The sequence below is a fragment of the Haliotis cracherodii genome, unplaced genomic scaffold (genome assembly GCF_022045235.1).
Source record: "Haliotis cracherodii isolate W230 unplaced genomic scaffold, xgHalCrac1.p SCAF_1, whole genome shotgun sequence".
Taxonomy (NCBI): Eukaryota; Metazoa; Mollusca; class Gastropoda; order Lepetellida; family Haliotidae; genus Haliotis; species Haliotis cracherodii.
The window spans coordinates 16,169,113-16,193,498 of NW_027266264.1; the positions used below are offsets into that span (position 1 = coordinate 16,169,113).

A 24,386-nucleotide genomic window follows, 5' to 3' on the forward strand; every position below is an offset into this window, starting at 1 on the left:
ATAGTCGCCTTTTGCTAAAGACCTATTCTAACCCGGATTGTGAATACGTGAAAAGTAGGATGTTTGTTGAAAGTCATTACTTTATCATATCAAATAAACCGTAGACTGTTCATAATATAAACACAATAGTTTATGTTAAATGGCAAATCATGTTTACGATGGAAGTTATGTTATTAACATATTGATAATAGTTTCTCGATCAGTTTTGATGTGTTTCGGATCCACATACTAGTAGCCAATATTGTATAAAATACATCATGTCATCGATAAATAACGTAAACGACGCGTCAAAATTAACTTTTTCTAAAATACCTAAAAACCAAACGTGTAATTTCATTGTTAATGTGTATTAAATCAATAACCCTATGTACGCGCACCTGTTGCATAAAGGGCTTCTCTTGTTGGAATGTCAATTTGACATATAATCGGACCGATAGAAAACAAACCCAGTTCCGTCAATTACCATGGGTCTAAATTGTTCTCAAGGGTATCGAGTTATGAAAGTGACTCCAATCTTTAATTACAGTACCATAAATCGTTGACCCGTCGAGAAGAAACCTTACACGCACTAACAGAAGACAACAGTACCTAACTGTTTCTCCTCTGTGGTAAAAACCAAAGTATTCCGCAGTTGCGCAAAATGTGGGAACCTCTCAAAGTTGGTAGGGGTGTAGGGTTAGTTTGGGGAAGACGAAGATTAGCTGTTATATTTTGAGAAAGCGAACGTCTTTATATGTGTAGGTGGAGATATTCTACCGTTTCCCCTTCTACAGTTCTCCCGCGTTGGTTTAACGACCTGTTTGGCTCTAAAATGGATAGGGGGCATGTTTTCTGAGGCTTAGGGGAGTGAAGAGCTCCAGATCTTTGGAAGCACCCTTCCAGTGTAAGGAGCTGTGGTTGCTATAGCAATACCACTGGCGAGTTACAAGGAGTCGCCTGATATGAAACGCTTTGTTGATATTGCACAATATTGGATGTAATTAATCGCTCACACGTGACGTCGACATATTGCCAATTCTTGATTGCGAAATACTGCAATTGTAATTAGAAAAGGTCGCAATGTCCTACACCGGTATTTGAATAAATCATATCGATGAAGTTTAAGCATTGATGGTCGTAATTATGACCATGTTTCTTTCAAACAATTTATGTGGTGACATTTTTATTTGGGGCCACTAAAGTACTTGTGTAGATTGCAGTGAAAGTTGGAGATTTACGGAGGGAATAAAATATTACTTAGGCAGATACGTTCACAAGGGTAGTTGTCCGTCCCAGAGGAGAGATATAAGTGCACCCACGATTTCATAATCAACATGTCATAACACTGTCAGACATATTATTATTTATGGTTGATATATACAACACAACGCGGCATTCACGTGATGTGAAATTAACCTCGCGTCAGCTGATCGCGACAAGTCATCTCCTGGGAGTATCAAAACTTGAGGGTGATAATGAACGGGGAAATATCGAGAATCGCCTTTCGAAACAATTTATATCTAACTTTGCATAATGACCTATAGTTGCGTCAGGTTTACTTGGTAAAATGCAAGGTCAGAATGACCAGTGAATTTCTGGCTCAGAATAGACTGCGAGAACAATAGCGTGACGTCAACAAAATGGTTTAGCTGTAGTTATAGACACTAATCATAGTTAATAGCAATGTCGTCCCTCTCATCAGATCTGACGAACTCAAAACCCTGTTTATAAAGCGATGTCAGCTGAAATGATACACTAATACTTATATAGAAGACTAGCATATAGTCTTTGAACACAATACATTTCTCTTCTCTAAAATTAAAACAATTAATCTTCCTAGTATTTATCTTACTGATTTCAGCTGAAGCTGGCTAGACTTGCTTGATGGTTTTGTTCTCACGAACTACCTATATTCCACAGTCATCGTGCTGGGCAATACCTACACAGAGGCATACTACTACTACTACTACTACTACTACTACTTTTGTTTGTTTGTTGATCCGGGGTAGAAAAGGTCTACAGCAACCCACGCTTGTCGTAAAAGGCGACTATGCTTGTCATATGGGGCGACTAACGGGATCGGGTGGTCAGGATCGCTGACTTGGTTGATGCATGACATCGTATCCCAATTGCGTGATCGATGCTCATGGTGTCAATCACTGGATTGTCTGGTCCAGACTCGATTATTTACAGACCGCCGTCATATAGCTGGAATATTGCTGAATGAGGGGTTAAACAACAGTCAAACAAACAAAACATTAAGCTCTGAGATTTATGTAAAATTATTGCTCTTAATGTAGGGAGATTGCAAGTGGGTAAGCGTTCTGTTTATGTATTAGCGCGCACGCGATGAGATTTTAGCCGTGCGAAAAAACACCACGGAAGACACGCGACGGGTTTTCGATCGTCACGGAAATTTCATCTTGGGCTTCTCATCAACATGGATGTTATTTTAGGGGCAACGTTGTACTCCATGCATCATTCCGGATGCCTAACATATGGAGAACTTGCACGTCGAGTTAATTGGTTAATATAGTTTACACACAGCGTAAGATACAGTTTTTCGTTTCGTATTTGAAACCATCTCTGACGCCATGTTATGTGTTTTCACCTTCATGTGTATGCTAAACAGATTAATCGAAAACCGAACTCATAACAAGTCATAAAAGTGAATGAATGATACCAAATGTATCTACACTGCAACCCGTTATATTCCGACTGTGAAATTATCGGTAAAACGTGCGGGTTAAACAATTTCTGGTTTAACGAGTCTCTTTAATAAAGTAATGGTCATGGTATTCAGTGTACAGAGAGACCCCGGTTAATCCGGAAACCTCGTTTTTCAAAACGACAAAAGGGACGCCTATACTTATATAAGGTGACGTTACTCAGAAGCGTTGATTGTTTATTCCGCACACGATGTTTCATAAGGAACGGCAAATTCCGGATAAACGTTTGGTTTATTATCATGAGGACGTTCATGGAAGAATCAGCCAGGAAGGGGTTTCACAGTATCTGTCAGTGACTGTAAAAAACAAACGCTCGAATTTACATGGTAGCTGAATACAGTTAATATGACGTAAACGTTGAAAAAGCTGACGTTAGTAAAAAAAGGGCAGGTCAAATGTTGGATCGATTGTAGACCCGAGTTGACACGTAAAACACATATTACATTCTTCTTCTTTGATATCACGTAATGTTGATGTACGTCAAGAGTTATTGGTCATTCTCGCCTACCTGACTCTAGTAACGTATCATTCTGCAGTCATCCGGGCCCTGTTTCATTAAGCGACCTCAGCGCTTCCACTGCCTCAACTCCCATACTGCAGCATACACGTACGGTTGTCGTAACCGTCAGGCTGCTTTCTGAAACGGGCACCTGCTCTGTTGTCACGGGAGACATGGGCACAAGGTACCAATGCAATGAAAGTTTATACCCAACGAAACGGGTCAGCCTCTTTATGTAAAAAAGATAAATATTTTGTATTATATTTTATCATGTAGACACTGTTTCTAATATATATATATATAGACAGACAGACAGACAGACAGACATATAACACACCGTGTGGAGTGATTTGTTACACAAATTAAAAAATTATTCTACTCTGTACACGCGGTCTATGTTATCTATGATTTAACAGGATGAGACTAAATAGCTCTCCTTAGGAAACTAAACGTGTAGGAAGTGACACAAAGACATTCCATTGACAAGACGACCACTGAGGTCACGTACGCTACATGATAATGTTTGTGACATTGTGAGTTCGGTTTTCGATCAACCTGTGTTGCCTTCAACTGAATGTGAAACATGGCGTGATACCGAACGGACGTTGAGGCCCGGCAAGTATGAGTTTCTCCTGGGTGCTTGACTAACATGGTGGGGGATTATATGATTCTTGTTATTACACAATACATTTCTCTCCTCTTAACTAAAAAAAAAAGATTTCCTGGTGCTTAGTTAGAGCTGGCTAGAGCTGTCTAGACTTGCTTTTATATAAATTTAGATTGCTTTTGTTTTCATAAAATTCAAATATTCCACAGTCATAGTGCAGGGCTACCTAGGTGCCTTTGTACCGAATCAGCACTCCAGTACTTTCAGCTAAGTTCAAGACAACGTGTGAATTCAGGCAATGTGGTGTTTACGTCATGTATTTCGTTTGTCCCACTATTTATCTTGTTTTTGTAAACTAGATGTTCGAGAAGGTGGATTTTCCCCAAAATATGTATTGTATATTTTTTTCTACTTCTTCCACTTAGACCTGGTATCTCATGTTTGGTTGAAAATAAATTGATGTTTATTCCCGAAGTCTGTTTGGAGAGAGGCGAGACCTCTGACGCCCGTGCATCTATTCTTTTATGAGACCTGCTACAGCGTAGATACGTACGATAATAATAAGAGTTCTGAAACTGTTAGGCTCAATCTTCACTGCATGATTGAAGGTTCACTATCACTGACAACGGAAATAAGTGACTTTTCTTTTTTCGTCAAGTCAGCACTGAAACACAACCCAGATGTCTGTGACTTGCGAGATTGGATTTGCTGATTTCAAAGCCTCTTGCCAGTGAAGAAAGTCATGTAAATATTTTCTTTCCTCTACCAAACGAAAACGTACGGTATTTGGTCCGCGAAGCTGATCAGGTGTTTCAAGGTTATCTCCAAGTGTGCATCCCAGTTTAAGGGCATTGGTAGCCCAGTTCTCGAGGACGCCGCAATTCGCTGTGCAGAGTTGCGTCCCTTACGCAGTCGATGGTTCGCATCTTGGTTGGTTGGTTGGGTTGTTGTTTAACGCCGCACTCAACAATATTCCAGCTATATGACGGCGGTCTGTAAATAATCGAGTCTGGACCAGACAATCCAGTGATTGACATCATGGGCATCGATCCACGCAATTTGGATCGTTGACATGCATGAACCAAGTCAGCGAGCCTGACCACCTAATCCCGTTAGTCGCCTCTTACGACAAGCATAGTCGCCTTTTACGGCGAGCATGGGTTGCTGAAGACCTATTCTACCCCGGATCTTCACGGGTCGTTCGCATCATAGATTCATCCTGATTATGTTTTTAAGTTTATCAGCACCATACCCGTGCCCATGGGTTGCATCAAAGGGGTAAACGTCCAATACCTGCATCACTGTGGACTTGCCTCCCTCATCAAGCTGACACCTCGTCAATTATTTGGATTACTCTTCAAAGCGATGTTAGATCAAACCCAATCAGACTTCCTCGTTAGCACCAGGCACAAGGCCATAGGATGTTGTTGTGTCACTATCGACACCGTGTTTATGACGTAATATTGCCGCGTGGTTCACTTCTCTCCGAGTCGTTTAAAGTTTGTTTGTTGTTTAACTCAGCAATATTCCAGCTACGAGTGTGGACCGGACAATCCAGTGATTAGCATCGTGCGCATCGACCTCCGATGTCGTGCACATGCATTAACCAAATCAGCAAGTCTGACCACCCGATCCCGTTAGTCGCCTCATACGACAAGCAGGGGTTGCTGAAGACCTATTCTATCCCGGATTTTTAAGGGTACTGTATAGGGGTCACCACATGTGATCTCTCCAATAGAGTGAGATCTCGTCTGTCTCCCAGACCCAAGAGTTAACTTACAATACGAATCCAACTAAAGTCTAAAAGGGTCTGGCAAGTCTAGATTGACTCAGCTCTAGCCAGAAACTAAGCATTGTCCTGGGTCTCCCTTTGTTTCTATTTCTTATTTTGTGAATACTTATATATTTTTTTAATCAGATAACTTTATTTCTGGGACTAGCTGTTATTCTCTGTGAGATTTTACACGATTTTAGTAATATTCAAGCCATCTCAGGGGCGGTCGGGTAGCCTTGTGGTTAAAGCATTCGCTCGTCACGCCGAAGCCCCCGGGTTCGATTCCCGACATGTGTACAATGTGTGAAGCCCATATCTGGGGTCCCCCCGCCGTGATATTGCTGGAATATTGCTAAAAGCGGCGTAAAACCATACTCACTCACTCTCTCTCAAGCCATGTCACGCCGGGAATGACAACGAATGGCCTTCACACCTCGTACCAACGTGAGGAATCGAACCGTTTACGTCAACGCTTTAATGACTTAGCTATCCTACCGCCCAAATTCCATGTGATAACAAAGACAAGTGATTTATCATTATTGTCTTTAAAAGTCTGTCTAAATACCAACGTCTGTAGAAAATAAGTTGACGCATTTATCTCCTTAACGTTTGTGTTTTAGGTTTTGGGGTCGTCTGCCATTACACGTTAATGATGATAATTATTGCTAATTGTGGATTGACTGTAATCAGTGTCTATTAATATGCACATGCATGATATACGCAAGAGCATGGGAGGAGACGTTGAGGTGTTTGAGTACACAGATTGCTCAGCTGCACCCCTTGCTGACGCACTCTTATGCAATACACCCCCTTACATCCTAATAAACAAAATGCAGTCGCAGTCTTGCAGGTGGCAAGTGTCTTAATTTGTGGGATGAACTGCATCTGATGGTGGCGAGTCAGTCAGTCATGCCGAATGCCCGGGTTCGTGCAATAAGTGTTGCACTTGTACCCAATACCATTGTCCTTTTGGAGAGTAAAATATGTTTAAAGCAAACACCTTTCGGGGCGGTGTTAAACCAAACTCACTCATTTAACAATATTATGGTCAGTACAAGATGTGTTTATGTAAAACTACACCCGTGTAGATCCGGGGTAGAATAGGTCTTCAGCAACCCATGTTTGCCGTAAAAGGCGTCTATGCTTGTCATAAGAGGCTACTAACGTGATCAGGTGGTCAGACTCGCTGACTTGGTTGATGCATGTCATCGTATCCCAACTGCGTAGATCGATGCTCATGATGGCAATCACTGGACTGACTGGTCCAGACTCGATTATTTACAGACCGCCGCCATATAACTGGAATATTGCCGAGTGCGGCGTTAAACTACAAACAAACAAACTATGGAAAGCTATTGGAGTTGCAGTGTTAAGATTCCTTTGTGCACGTGGTCCCGTCCTTTAAACTTAATGTATGTATAACGTTTTAGTATTTTGCTCTTGCTTTATAACATATTTCCTTCCCGCAGGGGAATCCGAAGGTTTAGAAAAATAGTATCTGTTTTTACCATTATCAACTTCATCCGAGCAGACAAGGGCCGATTGTTGTATGGGTTAATTAGCCACCTAGCAGGATCGCATGCGCAGGATATATATCTCGTCGTTATCAGTGAGGTCAGAGGTAGACCTGTATTTCGTGATATATCTGGCAATAGCGTTTATCTCCCACTGCACCGCGTTCAACGCCATCGTGCGAGTTCATGGAATGCTCCCTGTTTAATGGTACACCCAGACCCAGACCTCGAAGAAGCTATCACTGATGCTGTTGGGTTATCGTTGTAGGTTAACTGGTCCTTAACGATCTTTGGCCTTTGTGATATCCTTTTAATCACTTGTAATTATTTGATAAACTGCCTAAAGTCTGTTTTGAATTTTCCATACTCAGTGCAAGTGTGCTTAGATTATGGCTTGTTCCAAGAAATATATTCTTGTCTAAAGTCGTCTAAGGCGCCGCGATTCGCTGTGGAGAGCTGCGTCCCTTGGGTAGCACCCCAGAAACCTATGATTGTGGGTTTGAATCCCGGTACGCCCCGATTATGTTTCTAGGCTTGTCAGCTCCATACCCGTGCCCGTGGGTTTCACCGAAGTGGTAAACGTCTGAGGCCTGCATCACTGCGGGCTTACCTCCCACATTAATCTGACATGCCGCGATATAACTGGAATAGTGTTAAAGCGGCGTTAACCCCAACATAATCGGGGCAAACTGGGATTCAAACTCACGATAAAGGTTTCTGGCTTGCTCAAGGGATGCAACTCTGCACAGCGAATTGCGGCGCCTCATGCGACAGGGCCACCAGTGCTCCCTCCACGTCACGTCAGTGTTGATTTTCATACGATTTGTACATTGAATATTATCAGGCCCATACGCTATTTGAAGTGTACAATTACTGTCATTGACTTTAGCGATATGGCTTTAGAGTCAGTATATCAAATCCGGCCCTAGAGTGGTGTACACGCGTGGCAAACAGGAATTATCTTACTTACTTACTTACTTACTTACTTACTTACTTACTTACTTTGGAGATTTGATGCGTATTTCGCACACGGGCCCGGCCAGGCCATTTAATGTGTTTCCGAAAGGGGCGAAAGTGGTGTGTGCAATCCAAGAGGGGGCTTTAGGGGTTGCTTATATAGAATTTGGGAATTTAGAGATTTGGAATAGATGCCGATGGGGTTTGGGAGGAGAACTAAGGGAGCTGGGTATGGCGGATGTTTGTTTGTTTATGTGATTTTGATTTGGTAGGTTATTGTGTTTTTAGATGCGTTTTATCAGTTCCGTTTTTATTAAGAATACGCCTAAGGCCCTGAAGTTTTCTAGTTTATTTTGTGGGTTTAGTATTGCTTCTAGAGTGAGAGCCTTGTTTAGATTGAGGGTGGTTTGTAATGCGGTTCGATGTGTTAGGTAGTGTGTGAAGTGGATGAGTGCGTGTTCTGCGGTTTCTGGTTGTTTGCAGTGTGGGCAGTTACCTGTAGTGTGTTTTTTTAATTTTTTAGGTGGTTATTTAGGTTGGTGTGTCCTGTTTGGAGTTTAGTGATTACTCTGTCGATTTTTTTTGATGGATGGAGAATTTTGGGTTTGGTTAGTGGTTTGCTGAGCACTTTTTTGACACAGGAATTATCAATCGCGTGATGTTTATTAAGTGCATCACCTCAGTGCTGCATGGCGAATAGCGGATATTTCACAGATCACACAAGTGGCGTGACATTTGGTGACAAGTGACACATGTGACGGGCGTTGTCGATGATATCTGTGATGTATCACAATGTCTGGGTTCTTGACGATGGTGTCACAGTGTCCATATTGCAGTATCCACATATCCATGACAAAGGCTCCGCTAGATTCTGACCATTGATAACACACATCTACTTTAGATCGCCCACGACAGATGTCTCGCAACACTGACTGACAATCTATATAATGTCGATATTGATACACGTCTCAAAGGGATTGGTCACAACGTTATCGAGCTTACGTTCGTATTGCAGATAAGATATATTGTTGGCATGCATTATCACGAGAGCCTTGTCGGGGGCACTGGTGGACCTGGCGTCTTGGGCGCCACAGGGGCGGTAGGGTAGCCTAGTGGTTATAGTGTTTGCTCGCCACATCGAAGACCCGGGTTCGAATCTGCACTTGGGAACAATGTTTGAAGTCCATTCCCGGGGTCAGCGCTGTGACATTGCTGGAATATTGCTAAAAGCGGCGTAAAACCATACTCACTCTCACTCACTCTTAGGCGCCACGTGCAGAGTTGCGTCCCTTGTCAGAAACGTGGTGGAGGCTTTATCTTAGATTTGCCTTGATAATGTTTTCAGGTTTCTCAGCACCATATTCATGTTCGTGGATTTCCCAAAAGTGGTAAACGTCTAAGACCTGCATCATACCGTGCTTTCCCGTGACGGCCCTTAAACCTCACAAACCTCACAAACCTCACTAACCTCACCAACTCAATTCAGTTACATGTCCAACTGACAACCACCAAAGTTTAACTAATTTTATTTTATTGACAACTGATTGGTTTATTACCATCACGTGGTCGATTAGCGGCCATGCTTGCACGGAGACGTGGCGTTTAATATGAACCAATACATAGAAATGGAGTATCCAGCATCTCAACGCGCTTCTTCTGATACCACCCTCTCCATATCGGCTCTCACACTCTAGTAATAGACCCGTGTATTCATATCGAATGACAAGTGCATTTAGTGAAATATGATGGAGCGTCACGACAGGGTATTGGGGTCACCAGTTCCTGCTGGAGAGACCACCGCAGATTGTCACCCACGCGTTGTCGCTTTATTGTGTGCATTCAATAAGTTATAGGCTATGGTGCCTGTGCCCCAGTCTCAGGGGTGTTGGGGTGGGGTGGGGTGGGGTGGGGTGGGGTGGGGTGTTAGAGCAGACCGTGAGGACTTCCCCCCACACACGTTTCTATAAATGGCTCAGAATATCTGCTGGAATCGCTGAAACCACCACACCGTCGCTCTAGATCTTCATCGAGACATCACTATTGCATAGCAATGTTTAATCAATTTAGTATTATTTTTTTGAAAATGCCTATCAAATATAGCTCCGAAGAGAGCATGCTATTAGTTCGTAATTACGGCATCATTTCGTCATGGTTCATGTGCCCCAAGCAGCGTGAGTGAGAACTGAAGTGGGTTTTATCAAATCAAAAAGAAGAAAAAAAACGTTGATTTCCTTCTAATGTCAGCCTGTTCTCATTAACAGTAAATATGCTGTGGGCGATATTGCTCGCCGGGTTTAGCAGAACGTGGGCATGTGAGATAAGTTGAGGCATATTGCCAGACGAAGTACTTTTAATTCAGAAAGCAGTGGTCGATTCTGAAATTTAATATTGAAATATTCTTTTCATTGAAGTTTGTCTTTGTAATATAACATGTTCCACGTATGTTTAAGGATACATTCCCTTTGTGATACGTGTATGTATGTAGTTCTTTAGATCAAGGATATGTATCACACTTGGACATAAAGAGCTTGTCGAAATGAAATGAATTTGTGTTTATGTTCATTACTAAACATGAACAATGACCTTTGGTTAATTTTGTTTATTTGTTATTGTTTGTTTGCTTGCTGTTTTGCGCCGCACTCAGCAATTTATTTGTTAATGGACTCCACACTCGGCAATCTTCCAGATGTATGACGGCAACCTGTAAATAACTGACCAACCAGGGATTAAAATTATGAGCACGCCATGTAATCATAAATTTCAGTCACCGAGCTTGATCACCCGACCAATTTAGTCGGCTCACAGGACAAGCATATGTTGCTTGGGGCGTATTCTAACCCAGAAATCCCGACATCATTTTTGTCGCACAGCAAGCTGTGGATGAATTTTGAAATTATTCATGCTTGTGTTTATGCATAATGCATTGTACTCTTTGGGTGTTGGCAATATGATACCGTTAGTCATGTTAGAGTCATGACTTTATACACTACAGTGCGTTGTACAGTCAGCTGACGCATATAGAAATAATGCACTGCTTCCAAAACGTGCTAGAACAAAGCAATGCAAGAGACTGGCGTAAGTAAATAAATAATTCGAATGTGTTTCGATACAACCAGGTTTCGTCTGTGCGTCTATATTTTTTAATGACACATGTGACTTATACACATATTTATTAATATTCTATCATGCTCGGATGCAGAGAGTCGAGAAGTGGGTGTGCAGATGGAGACTAAAAATGAAAAAAAAATGGTTTTCCAATGGTAAGGGTTTTGATACGGGTATCATAATTATGTTTTAGACCCTTAAGTTTGCAGTGTTTCGGCGACAATTTTCAGCCTAGTAACGTTTTGGTAACCTTTGTGCATGTAATTGGTCAAATCTAATCTTTATGTTTGTACTTTCTTTACATATGACAAAACTTAAAACGAAAACATTAATGTGTAATGTTTTCACTGGAATTAACCATAAATTGACTAATGTTTTGCTTACAAATGCAAATCGTTTCCCGAATTATATGCTGGCGGTTTTGTATTGACAATGTGCTGTCCCTTCTTTTTCTAATAACGTGCGCACTCACATACCCCAACACAGAAACACACCACAGCATCAAACCACACCACACCACACCACACCACACCACACCGCACCGCACCGCACCACACCACACCGCAACGCACCGCACCGCACCGCACCGCACCACACCACACCACAACGCACCACACCGCACCGCACCGCACCGCACCGCACCGCACCGCACCGCACCACACCACACCACACCACACCTCCTTTTTCCACACATGAAACACGTTCTACTATTATACATGACTTTGCCTGTCTGTCAAGCCCACGACACCGACTGACACACATGTTGAATATACTACAACTGGTGAATAACGTGCCTGGAATACGTACACCACAAACCAGCTGACGCTGTTGTTTTAAATTCATTACAATGGGTGAATTCATTTCCTCTGTGCCAGCAGACTGTTTATGATAACACAAAGCCAGCATGAGGAAAATAACACCTATCGCATGGTATAACCATACGAGATTAATATGCAGTGTGGCCCAACTCAGATTACACATCACCAGGGCTGGTAGGCGAAACGTAACGCCCTCATTGTGGATATTACGTCATCCTGCCTTAGGTAGACCCGGAACTAAATCCCCCCCCCCCCCCCCCCCTCTCTCTCTCTCCCTCCCCCTCCCCCAACCCTAACCCTAGGGGCGTGAGTCTCGTATTTCCTTCATTAAGAGCATGTAAGGCAAAGTGACCGTACGGGGAGTGCGGTGGAAGTCTATATACTGACTTGTACGTATTTATTATACAGCAGCTGTTATCACCAGTCACGGATTACATATCGGGGATACCACCATGCGGTAAGACTATATGGTGATAGGAGACCGCCATGGTCAGTTGGTTTACCTTATATATGATTCTGTTTTATATTGTATCATTTAAATCCCATGATTTCATTAATCTTAAACTTAACTTATACTACACGTAGTCACTGTTTTATGTGTGTATTACTCACATCCTGTTTGTTTTCTTCCTTTAAAGTAGCGATTCCGTGTATGTTTAATTTGATTTCTGTTTTGCCCAAACATGGTTTGGGAAGGCTTGAGAGACCCTTATTTCGACGAGGAAAGAGATTTTATTTTCGATAATCGACCTGATTGGTAATAGCTATTTGAGCAATGACGTATGTGGTATTACAACTAGGTTACCAAGCACTAAACAGTATTACCCGCCTTATTAGCTCCTCGGCGACCTATCCCGTCACTCGTAATAACCTTACGGTGTTGTCGTAAACTGGTGACATCCAATGTTGACTGATTGTCACGTTGACCTCAGTGACGATAACATGGTCTGTTTCAATATTAATCAAAGTATACAGGAACTATTTAACGAATGTTGGTTCCTCGTGAGCGTGACGTATTTTCCGCTTGTTTATACGGGTAACAATATGCTAAAAAACATAAACAGGTAATTAAGTTTGTAATATATAATATATATTTTTTAAGTTTGATCAAAATGCATGCAGAACAACAGTTGGTTTATGATTGATGATGTAGTCACCCTCTTACCGTTTATCTTATCCTAGCAGCACATATGCTGGTTAGTGTTGAGGTGATTTCGTTCGGAGTTTTTCACTTCGATCTTTAAGCAGAGCTGCGTCCCTTAGTGGTGCCTGAAATCTATCTTCTTGGGTTCGAATCCCAGATTTGCTCTGATTACGAGTCTGGGTTTGTCAACATCTTACCAATATTTGTGAGTTTCATAAAAGTGATCCGTGTTATTTTGTTTACGTTGGTGTGGGTTTATTCTAATCGATTGCCTTTGAATTAATGTCTTGTTAAGTTAATAAACTCATTATTTTGTTGCGAAAGGAATTTTCTTTGCTTTATCTAAATATAATTACAATAAAGCTTAAATGTTCCCGCATCTTTGCTGTTAAGTCTATTTTAGATGCTACTCAGACAGGACCAATCGGTAGTTTATTTGAGGTGTAACAACATATTCGTGTTTGCAAATAAATTTTTAATAAATATATTAACTATTTTAACCCCTTTAGACGTTAAGAGCATCTAGGACGGGGAGGTCGGCATAAGAGTGTTAGACGTTACGAGTGTTAGACGAGAGGTTCAGTACCTCAGATATCGTGTTAACAAAACCCAAACTACAGGACAACGTTTGAAACTGGGTGACTTTAGGAATAAAATAAGACTTATTTTGCCTCAAGTTGTCCAATGGATGCCCTGACAAAAATGTGTTTTGGGGTTAAGAAATATCCCAACTGTTTATTTCTCCTTTTCTCAGAGAACGAAATGGTCTTGCATCAGCCAGAATAATTCTCTAGCAAAACTCACATCCCCAAGAATATTATGTGGCCCGTCATGATTATCACGGATCAGGGGCATTTGTCTTTAATCTTGGGGGGTTGGGGGGTTCCTAGCATTGCTAAGTGAAACGAGCAAGACTGATTGTCAGCAATGACCATATTACCTGATTAATTGACAATACGCGATAAGTAATGCCAAATGCTTATTGCGGTCCTGAATGGAAATATTCCACTGACTAATTAGGTGGGGTTTATGTAAGATAATGGTTTACCATTATGATATATTATTAAGCATTAAGGGACCAAGGAGTGTAATCGTAAATTCTTTTGGTGTGATCAAGGTTGGGTAATTACACGTTTTGTTAAACATACAATGAATGCATTTCGTATTGCTGCACGATTTTGTAGTGTAATGTCTCGTTCACCGTTACATTACCTCGCCTCCACTCAAATTGTCAAAATCCGGTCTTCAACGAATGTCTGAGAGGTAAATAAGCCAGAAGGTTCCTATTTCCAAAGTTCCAACCTCGGTACTCACGACTCAAGTGATATTTGTGTTTTCTTACGAATATTTTTTTTATCAGTTTTCATATCTTAGTCTGTTGGTACGTAGGTCTCTGTCAATACAACAGGCCATCCGTGGGCTTCGCTTGTATATTTACCTCTTGTACCTCAGCAGACAGACAGATTATATATTATAGTATCACCGGGATCTGCATCATTTTTGCATTAAAGCCACACCTTTGAATTAATATACATTGGTCATTCCTTATGGAAATATGAGAGACTGTGTAAAAGACAATATACAACCTATTTACAAATACTGTTATAACATCATGTTTCTCAGTGGCTGTAGAATATCTAAGCAGGGTTTGGCTAGATACCTTTGCAGATATTCGCTGGACATTAAAAGCACAGCTGCTCTAACTTTGTATAATTTTTAAATGAACTGTTAAAATATCTGGTATTTTGCAAATGATTAAAACGCATGTCATCGTAAAATAACGTCATCGTAAACAGGACATGTTCAAAGTAACATGGAGTTCGTTTTCTGCCACACCAGCATGTAGTATCTCATCTTACGTTGCATTGTGCATTAAAATTTTGAATATATGCCTCGTGGATACATTTATTTGTTATAACATACGATATAGAAATATATTGGACACAATAAACTAAGTTTAGAATTTAGAGGTTTATATTATAAACGTTCGATGGCTGGTATGTTTTAAGATGTATGTAAATAACATTAGATTAAAAAATCCACGTCAAACCTAGAGTAAGATGTCGTAATGAATTTTCGTTTACAGTTAATCGTAATTCAAAATAAATCAAAAGTAAATGCGAGTGTGAAGTAAAACAAAGCTTAATGCCGTCTCATATGACGTTTCAATTACGCACATTGAGATATACTGTGTTTACATTTCCTTCTTTGTGAGTGTTTAAGGCGCTTTGACGATTGGCGTGTTGTTAATGAGCTGTGTCGTACAATACTTCTGCACCGGGAAAAGCATATTTTATCACATTACCCCGAGGCTGGGGCCCCCCCCCCCCCACCCCACCCCTCCCACCCGACCCCCACCACCACCCCCCCCCCTCAAATGATTTGTTTGATGAGGCGAGCGAACTGTGACACGACCCGAGGACATGCATTGTGTGCATTCAACCTTATGCGTCATTACGTAAGTAGCGCTGGAAGCTATTTCACACATGATTGACAGGTTCTTATTTCACACTGACATCGACATCCTTTATGTATTTCTATCAACTTCCTGTCAACTGTATTGGGGGGCTTTCCCATTGATTATGAATCTAATGCAACAGTGTTTCTCCGCTTTTGTTATTTTGGGAATGTTTTTCACATTTACGACACAGATTATTCGGAAGTGCTGTCACGTGAGCCGTCGTTCTTTGCCCGACGTCACACAAGTGACATTTGATAATACCAAGTTGGTGGAAATCGAGCGACAAACATGAAGATAAACTAGGACACATCATTAAATCAAGTTGAATAATGGACTTCGAGGCTTCATATCAATATCCTTGAGATGCATTTTGTCTCAAGACGCCAGTCATTTTCTCATTCAGCTGTTTTTCTGGTAATTCATTATGTTCCCTCTAGATATATCGCGCGATGTCAACTAGTAGTTCCTGTAGTGTTAGGCGCGCGGCCAACAAGTACTCTCGTCCCAGATACCCCAGCACGAAGCACACCTGTTGCCATGGTGATTACCTAACGAAGAGGCAGAAGGTATTCTCGTTATAGTTACAGCCTCACGCTCATCAGATAAAGTTTATAAATGCGTCAACAGTTTTTTTTTAAACCCCTTGTGAAATAAACGCCATATTGTTCTTTCCCTTTGCATGATCACAACCGACCATTACATATGTTATCTACAAGGTGATGGAATTACAGTAATATTTATTTACTTATGATAAGATTGATAAGTTATTTTAAATTGACGTTATGGCTTTCCGGCACGACTTCCGATCCAAAGTTTAGCCCCGGAACCATCCCCGTCGCGTCTAAATAATTTAGATAAACACTGACCCGTTTCATGATAGAACCATTGAAGATCCGGGTAAGAATAGATCTTCAGCAACCATACTTGCTGTAAAAGGCGACTATACTTGTCGTAAGAGGCGACTAACGGGATCGGATGGTCAGTATTGCTGACTTGGTTGATGCATGTCATCGTATCCCATTTGCGTGGATCGATGCTCATGACATCAATCACTGGATGGTCTGGTCCAGACTCGATTAGATTCAGACCGCCTTCATGTAGCTGGGATATTGTTGAGTGCGGCGTTATACAACATGCTCGATTATCCAGGGTATCACATCTCCATTCTTTTATAAAATAACCTGGATCCATTCGCTGCCTTAGCTTTGTTTCGGAAGTGACGTCATTACCTGCATCGTTCCTATCCCTACGTTTGCACATAATGTCTCTCGCTCATCAGAGTGATTTCACTGGACTGTTATTTTAGTGTCGTGCTTTTCGAATCGGACTGAAAGGGAAGTCGTTGTAGAGGATGGGTCCAGGGTATTTATCCAAATGGAATGGAGATATTATACCCTGGATAATCGAGGATGGTTTTACCCTGGAGTAAGTCTTCCGACATGTCCTCCCCTTTGCTTCCCGTTTGTGTGTGTGTGTGTGTGTGTGTGTGTGAGAGAGAGAGAGAGAGAGAGAGAGAGAGAGAGAGAGAGAGAGAGAGAGAGAGAGAGAGTTGTGTTGAAAACTAGAATACCGGTATGGTGATGACAAACGTAGGATCATAGTCTGGAAGTCAACCCATGATAAGCGGATCCTGGTTTGAGTTAAGCATATTTTATTCACAAAGAAAAGGATTGGTTACAAATTTCAGAACTTAGACAGCCCCCTCCCCAAAATATTGACATGCTTAGCTATATATGATATTACAATTTAAATATTGATAAAAGTGTTTGCTCGTCGAGTCGGAACACCTGGGTTCGAATCCTGACATGGTAAAAATCTCATGCTCATTCTTTGTGTTCATCGTCATTGCTGCGATCATTGCTGCGATACTGATCTGAAGACATATTCCACCGCAAACCGCAAAAAGTATTGTTAAATGTATAGTCTTAAAATATCCTCACTATTCCAACTCGGAAAAGGTGGGTTCCGGATCAAAGAGGTTGTTTATATCAACTAGGATACAAATAGTAATCTTCTTCAAGGAAAGGATGATATTAAATACTAAATGGATAAATTTCCCTTCATCTAGACCCATCCTCGAACATAATATCCATTTTTAGTATTAATAAGTCCATTTTCCCTTGAGGAACTGAAGACACAAAGACCCCGCCATTAAAGGCCAAATGCAAGTTATTAAAGTTGAAATGTTAATCAGAGGCATTATACTGAAACACTGCGGCATGAATATTTATGGGTATAAGAGATCGAACATGAAACGTTTCTCTGGAGATTACCCGCCTTCATGAGGCAAGAAAGATATTGTTTGTACTTTTGTTTGTGGTTTCTCATTTCTACTACAATTTGCGGCACTGCGCAGATTTACTGACGTGAAGCTGAGATCTAAGCAGTTTTGAAGAACTTCTCTTCACAAATAAAAAAGTGCGTGTGCGTGTGCGTGTGCGTGTGCGTGTGCATGTGTGTGTGTGCGCGCGCGTGTATATTGTGTGTGTGTGGATGGGGGTTGGTGGTGGAGGGGGTGGGGTTGGGGGGTTGGGGGAGGAGTGGCACGGGTTGTCCAGTTGTCTTAAGCCACCGCAATTCGCTGTGCAGAGTTGCGTCCCTAAGGCATGACAGAAACCTATGATCCTGGGTTTGAATCCCGGTTTACCAAGATTACGTTTCTAGGATTGTCAATTTCCGTGCACGGGGCGAATCATGTGATTCATCACCACTTCCCTCTCGACGTTTGTCGAGGTGTGGCAATGACAAGTATCAGAAACAAACGACCATTCAGCCTATGCCAACTTGAAACCTCGTCCGTTAACGCTATGCCATCTTGTTTGCTATGCAGGGTTGTGCCCCTTAAACGTAACAGGATCTGCTAGTCGTGATTCGAATCCCAGCTTCTCCCTAATATGACACTGATCTGTCAGACCCAAAAGAGTCACGGAGCGTTATGTGGTAAACGGGGGACACCAGAATGGTCGGTAGGCATGATGGTGTATGTGACAAACCATTGGACAAGAACAACCACCACCATTGTGAATTGGATTGACTTGAATCAGCACACACTATCGTTCTGTATTGTCAGCAATTCACGGATGTTATTACAGTAAACTACGTTTATAACGAACACACAAATAACGAACTGACCGATATAACAAACTTATTTTTTAGTCCCGGCCATTTAATGAATATATGCTGTATATATGCATCTAACGAACTACGGTTATTACGAACTAAAATTATTGGTCCCATTTTAGTTCGTTATAAACGTAGTATACTGTAGTCACAATTCAGAAATACTATTATTTACAATCTACGAATATAATTCACAATTCACGACATATTATAAAAAATACACAAATAGTATTATTCACACATTCACGAATATTATTATTCACAATTCAAGAAAGTTTTAAATCAAGTTCAGTGTTTTCAGAAAAACGATATTTCTCAATAACGACAACCCTTAAGGGCCCAATATCCAATCACGCTACATTATCTTGAAGCACTAAAACCTAGCTGCCACATTCAACTCGAACGCAAGCTCCCGTCTTCATCCTCGAGCAGGTCTATATTTTTAGCTGCATTAGCCCTAGCAGTGTATAAATAACACTTTTCACTCCTGAGTGCGCAGTACGTTGTATCCAGAGAACTAAAATTACAGACTCCAGTGGACCTAATCCAGCTGATTATCGTCTCAAGACTCTTCTCCGACAAGGATGTTGATAAACACCACCTAAACAGCCCGCTGTCTCATCCAACCCCTTCCCGAGTCGAAAAGGTCAACGGGACCTGTCACCCTTTCTAGAGACCGTCTACAGCAATTTTAACAGGTTACCCATGCCGAGTGTGGTTCTTCTGTGCGGGGAACACGGAATTGTCCCCAACAGCATCAGAAATAGCCGGAAAGTGTTGCAGCAAATGTGTGCACCTTGCATCATATGGGTCAGTGACGCGACTGTTAGCATCGTATGATTATTAATGTATTTCTTGTCTAGGTAAGCAGGTTTAAATGGTAATGCAGTTTTTTGAGGGTCTTAATACTATTGCAGTCTCAGACTGGCGACTCATTTGTTAAAGTTGATTCAAAGCGCTGAGGGGTCTGGGTGAGCTTTAATTATAGTCACGTGTATTTATACACGTGACACGAGATCTATACAACTAGCAGGTCATATATATCAGTCCTTTGATGATGTAATTGTGAAGACGTAGACTGAAAATAGCTTAGAATAGGATGCTGTAATGCATTCTGTTTGTTTGGCATTACAAACTACATTAATCTACAAGGAGCTCCGGATATAGGTGTCACTAACGTGCTGCAGATGGTGCTCAAAAGCATTGAGGGAGTGAGTATGGTTTTACGCCGCTTTTAGCAATATACCAGCAATACAACGGCGGTGGACACCAGAAATGGGCTTCACACATTGTACCCATGTCGGGAATCGAACCCGGGTCTTCGGCGTGACGACCGAACGCTTTAACCACTAGGCTACCCGACCGCCCCCTAAAAAGCATTGTACGATTGGAGCTGGTGTTTTTGTTCGCCTTTTGCTATAGTGCTCTAACCCTGTTTCAATATACCAGCTTCTTTAAACACTTGTTCTCGTATACACCTTTTCTACTGTTCTTATGTGCAGTTCTGGTATGCGTAATTCCCGTTTGTAGTATACTGATATTCTAGTAGATTCTAATCTGGTATACTCGTCCTTCACTATGCTTGTTGGATGTTTTTCTTCTGACAAAACTCGGGGGCACGGGTGGCCATGTCGTCTAAGGCGCCGTGATTCGTTGTGCAGAGTTGCGTCCATTGGGCATGCCAGACACCTATGAATGTGTGTTCGAATCCCGGTTCTCCCAGATTATGTTTCTGGGTTTGTCAGCACCGTGCTCGTGCCAGTATATTCGTATCCTGCTATACTTGTATTCTGGAATATACTGTTCTAGTATATTCGTATAGGCTATACTTGTATTCTGGAATATACTGTTCTAGTATATTCGTATAGGCTATACTTGTGTTCTGGAATATACTGTTCTAGTATATTCGTATAGGCTACACTTGTGTTCTGGAATATACTGTTCTAGTATATTCGTATAGGCTACACTTGTGTTCTGGAATATACTGTTCTAGTATATTCGTATAGGCTACACTTGTGTTCTGGAATATACTGTTCTAGTATATTCATATAGGCTACACTTGTGTTCTGGAATATACTGTTCTAGTATATTCGTATAGGCTACACTTGTGTTCTGGAATATACTGTTCTAGTATATTCGTATAGGCTACACTTGTGTTCTGGCTATATACTGTTCTAGTATATTCGTATAGGCTACACTTGTGTTCTGGAATACACTGTTCTAGTATATTCGTATAGGCTACACTTGTGTTCTGGAATATACTGTTCTAGTATATTCGTATAGGCTACACTTGTGTTCTGGGATATGCTGTTCTAGTATATTCGTATAGGCTACACTTGTGTTCTGGAATATACTGTTTAGTATATTCGTATAGGCTACACTTGTGTTCTGGAATATACTGTTCTAGTATATTCGTATAGGCTACACTTGTGTTCTGGCTATATACTGTTCTAGTATATTCGTATAGGCTACACTTGTGTTCTGGAATATACTGTTCTAGTATATTCGTATAGGCTACACTTGTGTTCTGGAATATACTGTTCTAGTATATTCGTATAGGCTACACTTGTGTTCTGGAATATACTGTTCTGGTATATTCGTATAGGCTACACTTGTATTTGGGAATATACTGTTCTAGTATATTCGTATAGGCTACACTTGTATTCTGGAATATACTGTTCTAGTATATTCGTATAGGCTATACTTGTGTTCTGGAATATACTGTTCTAGTATATTCGTATAGGCTACACTTGTGTTCTGGAATATACTGTTCTGGTATATTCGTATAGGCTACACTTGTGTTCTGGAATATACTGTTCTGGTATATTCGTATAGGCTACACTTGTGTTCTGGAATATACTGTTCTGGTATATTCGTATAGGCTATACTTGTATTTGGGAATATACTGTTCTAGTATATTCGTATAGGCTACACTTGTATTCTGGAATATACTGTTCTAGTATATTCGTATAGGCTATACTTGTGTTCTGGAATATACTGTTCTAGTATATTCGTGTAGGCTACACTTGTATTCTGGAATATACTGTTCTAGTATATTCGTATAGGCTATACTTGTGTTCTGGAATATACTGTTCTAGTATATTCGTATAGGCTACACTTGTGTTCTGGAATATACTGTTCTAGTATATTCGTATAGGCTACACTTGTGTTCTGGAATATACTGTTCTGGTATATTCGTATAGGCTATACTTGTATTTGGGAATATACTGTTCTAGTATATTCGTATAGGCTACACTTGTATTCTGGAATATACTGTTCTAGTATATTCGTATAGGCTACACTTATGTTCTGGAATATACTGTTCTAGTATATTCGCATCCTGCTTTACTTGTCTTCTTGAATATACTGTTATTTCTAGTATATTCGTATCCTATTGTACTTGTATTCTGAAATGTACTGTTCTAGTACGTTCGTATCCTGCTATACTTGTGTTCTGGAACACACACCCTCTGCACCAGGGTAACAAGACAAGGTTGTAACTGCTCCGACACAGCCGGCCCGTAGTCTGTCTAACAGACCCTGATACAAATATATATCAAATACAGCCCATGCAAGTCTATAATGTTTGGCAAGTCAAGATCACTGCAGTATCAGGGTCTGTACAAATCTGCTGAATTCACATTCAGAGCTTGTAATTATCAGTAAATCTGAAAATGAAGAGAGTCACTGGGCTCCTTTTTATTATATTTTTATTAAGATAACTGAACAACTGTTTTTTTATGTACGATATGTTCATTTCAGAGACTATATGTTAGTCTAAGCCGGCTCGCAGTGCCACGGTATATAATCTCTTGGCATATCCGGTTCACCATGGAGAAGGATATGCTTCTCTGGTTACTTTCACACTGTCGTGACGACCATCATCAACGCAATCTGTGATTGGCGGTACGTACTACGCACAATCATGTATCGCTGCCAGTGGCCATCAATATTTAGAGGGACACACATATAGCTCGCCCGCAACCCTGACAGTGATGGCATCATTAGGAACACGATATGGCAATGATGAGAATATGACAGTGCTAGATACCGTGAAAGTAATGGCAGCGTGTCTTCGGCTCCCTGCGACAACGCATCACGTAGAAACAATGTAAACTGACTGGCAAGAAAAAATATACACCTGGAAACTGGAATGATGAAAATGACAAACGTTATCTATATGTTACTTCGCCGAAACAGTCGTCGTAACACATCACCATCGAATAACCATATTTTGTTGGTTTCATTTTTATATGGTTGCGTAGTTTCCCTTGCCCGGCAGTTTATGTCGGAAGTGTTGACAATAGGTTCTCACTACAACACGAAAAATAAAATCATCTGATTCCATCCAGCTAGATCTTTGGGTGACATTTGAGAAAATATTCTTGCTTGTGCCAAAACTTATCTCTTTAAAATCAGACCCTGTGACCCCATATTATAACTCTCTGTATGTAGATATTGTCTTGAAGCGAATAATCTGCGTGTAGCGCTCTGTGACAGGGCTGAGTCCTACTTGCCACAATAACGTGAACGTCAGCCAACGTGGAAGCAAGTATACAAAGTCGGTGACTAGCTGAAGGGTCTGTGCACAATATATGTGTATACGACCACTGGCCAGCCGTAACTATTTTAGTTTCGGTTAACATATTCGAATCTTCAGCCAAAAACACCAATCAGAAAAAAATAGATAAGATAGTTTGAATTTATATAAAATGGATTAAAAATGGTAAAAAAAATATAACGATATGTAACTTACGCGTTACCGTTTTTACGCATATTATGAAATAGTCTACCGCCACGGCAAGCTCATTACAAAACGAAAAGCATCTTCTCTGATGGGGTTACATAGACATGGACAGGTGGATGTAGGTATAGTAGACATACTGTCAGAGCTTCAGCATGATCGTCCCGTGAGGATCCGGGGTGGAATAGGTCTTCAGCAACCCGTGCTTGCCGTAAAGGCGACTATGCTTGTCGTAAGAGGCGACTAACGGGATCGGGTGGTCAGGCTCGCTGACTTGGTTGATGCATGTCGTCGTATCTCAATTGCGTTGATCGATGCTCATGATATTAATCACTGGATTGTCTGGTCCAGACTCGATTATTTACAGACCGCCGTCATATAGCTGGAATATTGCTGAGTGCGGCGTTAAACAACAAACAAACACAACTCAGCATGATCAATTCAAGCTAAATCAGCAGTTCAGACTATATTATTGAGCTCCATAGTTCCACAGACCCCTCCAAAATGTGTTTAGATCCCAGACGCAAACCAAGTGCGTTCCTTGGCCCATACGTTAGAGGCGTATTGGGTCTTGAATATGTTGAGGATATATACACCTTTAGGATTGTGTTTAACAAGCGTGTTTAGGGTCTTGATGAGGGAAAGACCTGTATTCGCTCCCTACCCACGACATTCATTGTGGGTAATTTTTAAAATGGGCGATTTCTGCATGTTTTTTTTACCCAGCGTTTGAGAATGATTGTAGATATGAGGCTGTGAGAAGAAAGCTTTTTCATGTGTTTATACCCTAACGTAGAAAACACCAAATGTGTATTCCGTTTAGGGTCTAAACACATCCCTACGCTTGTTTTCTATGTATTTACATTCTAAACACATTTTACAGTGCAGGGTTTGCACAAGATACGTGAAACATAAAACTGTATATACTTTGATTA

At 41.1% G+C, this 24,386-nt stretch overlaps 1 protein-coding gene and 1 long non-coding RNA gene across 7 annotated transcripts in view; one reads left to right on the plus strand and one right to left on the minus strand.

Annotated features, from left to right (window-relative positions):
* The window catches only part of LOC139473568 (uncharacterized), a 481,685-nt gene extending 468,680 nt beyond the window's left edge, over positions 1–13,005 (minus strand). For both annotated transcript variants that reach the window (XR_011653956.1, XR_011653957.1), the window contains exon 1: positions 12,996–13,005. This is a non-coding gene — a long non-coding RNA (uncharacterized lncRNA). The remainder of the gene's footprint in view (positions 1–12,995) is intronic.
* The window catches only part of LOC139473538 (solute carrier organic anion transporter family member 4C1-like), a 75,098-nt gene that overhangs the window by 18,343 nt on the left and 32,369 nt on the right, over positions 1–24,386 (plus strand). The window contains exon 1 of one of the 5 annotated variants that reach the window (XM_071256199.1): positions 12,325–12,471. The exons of 3 other annotated variants lie outside the window; for them this stretch is intronic. The gene's annotated coding sequence lies outside the window, so the exon portion shown is untranslated. Of the gene's footprint in view, positions 1–12,324; positions 12,472–24,386 lie in introns of those variants that run through there. One more of the 5 variants, XM_071256173.1, reaches the window with a different exon arrangement.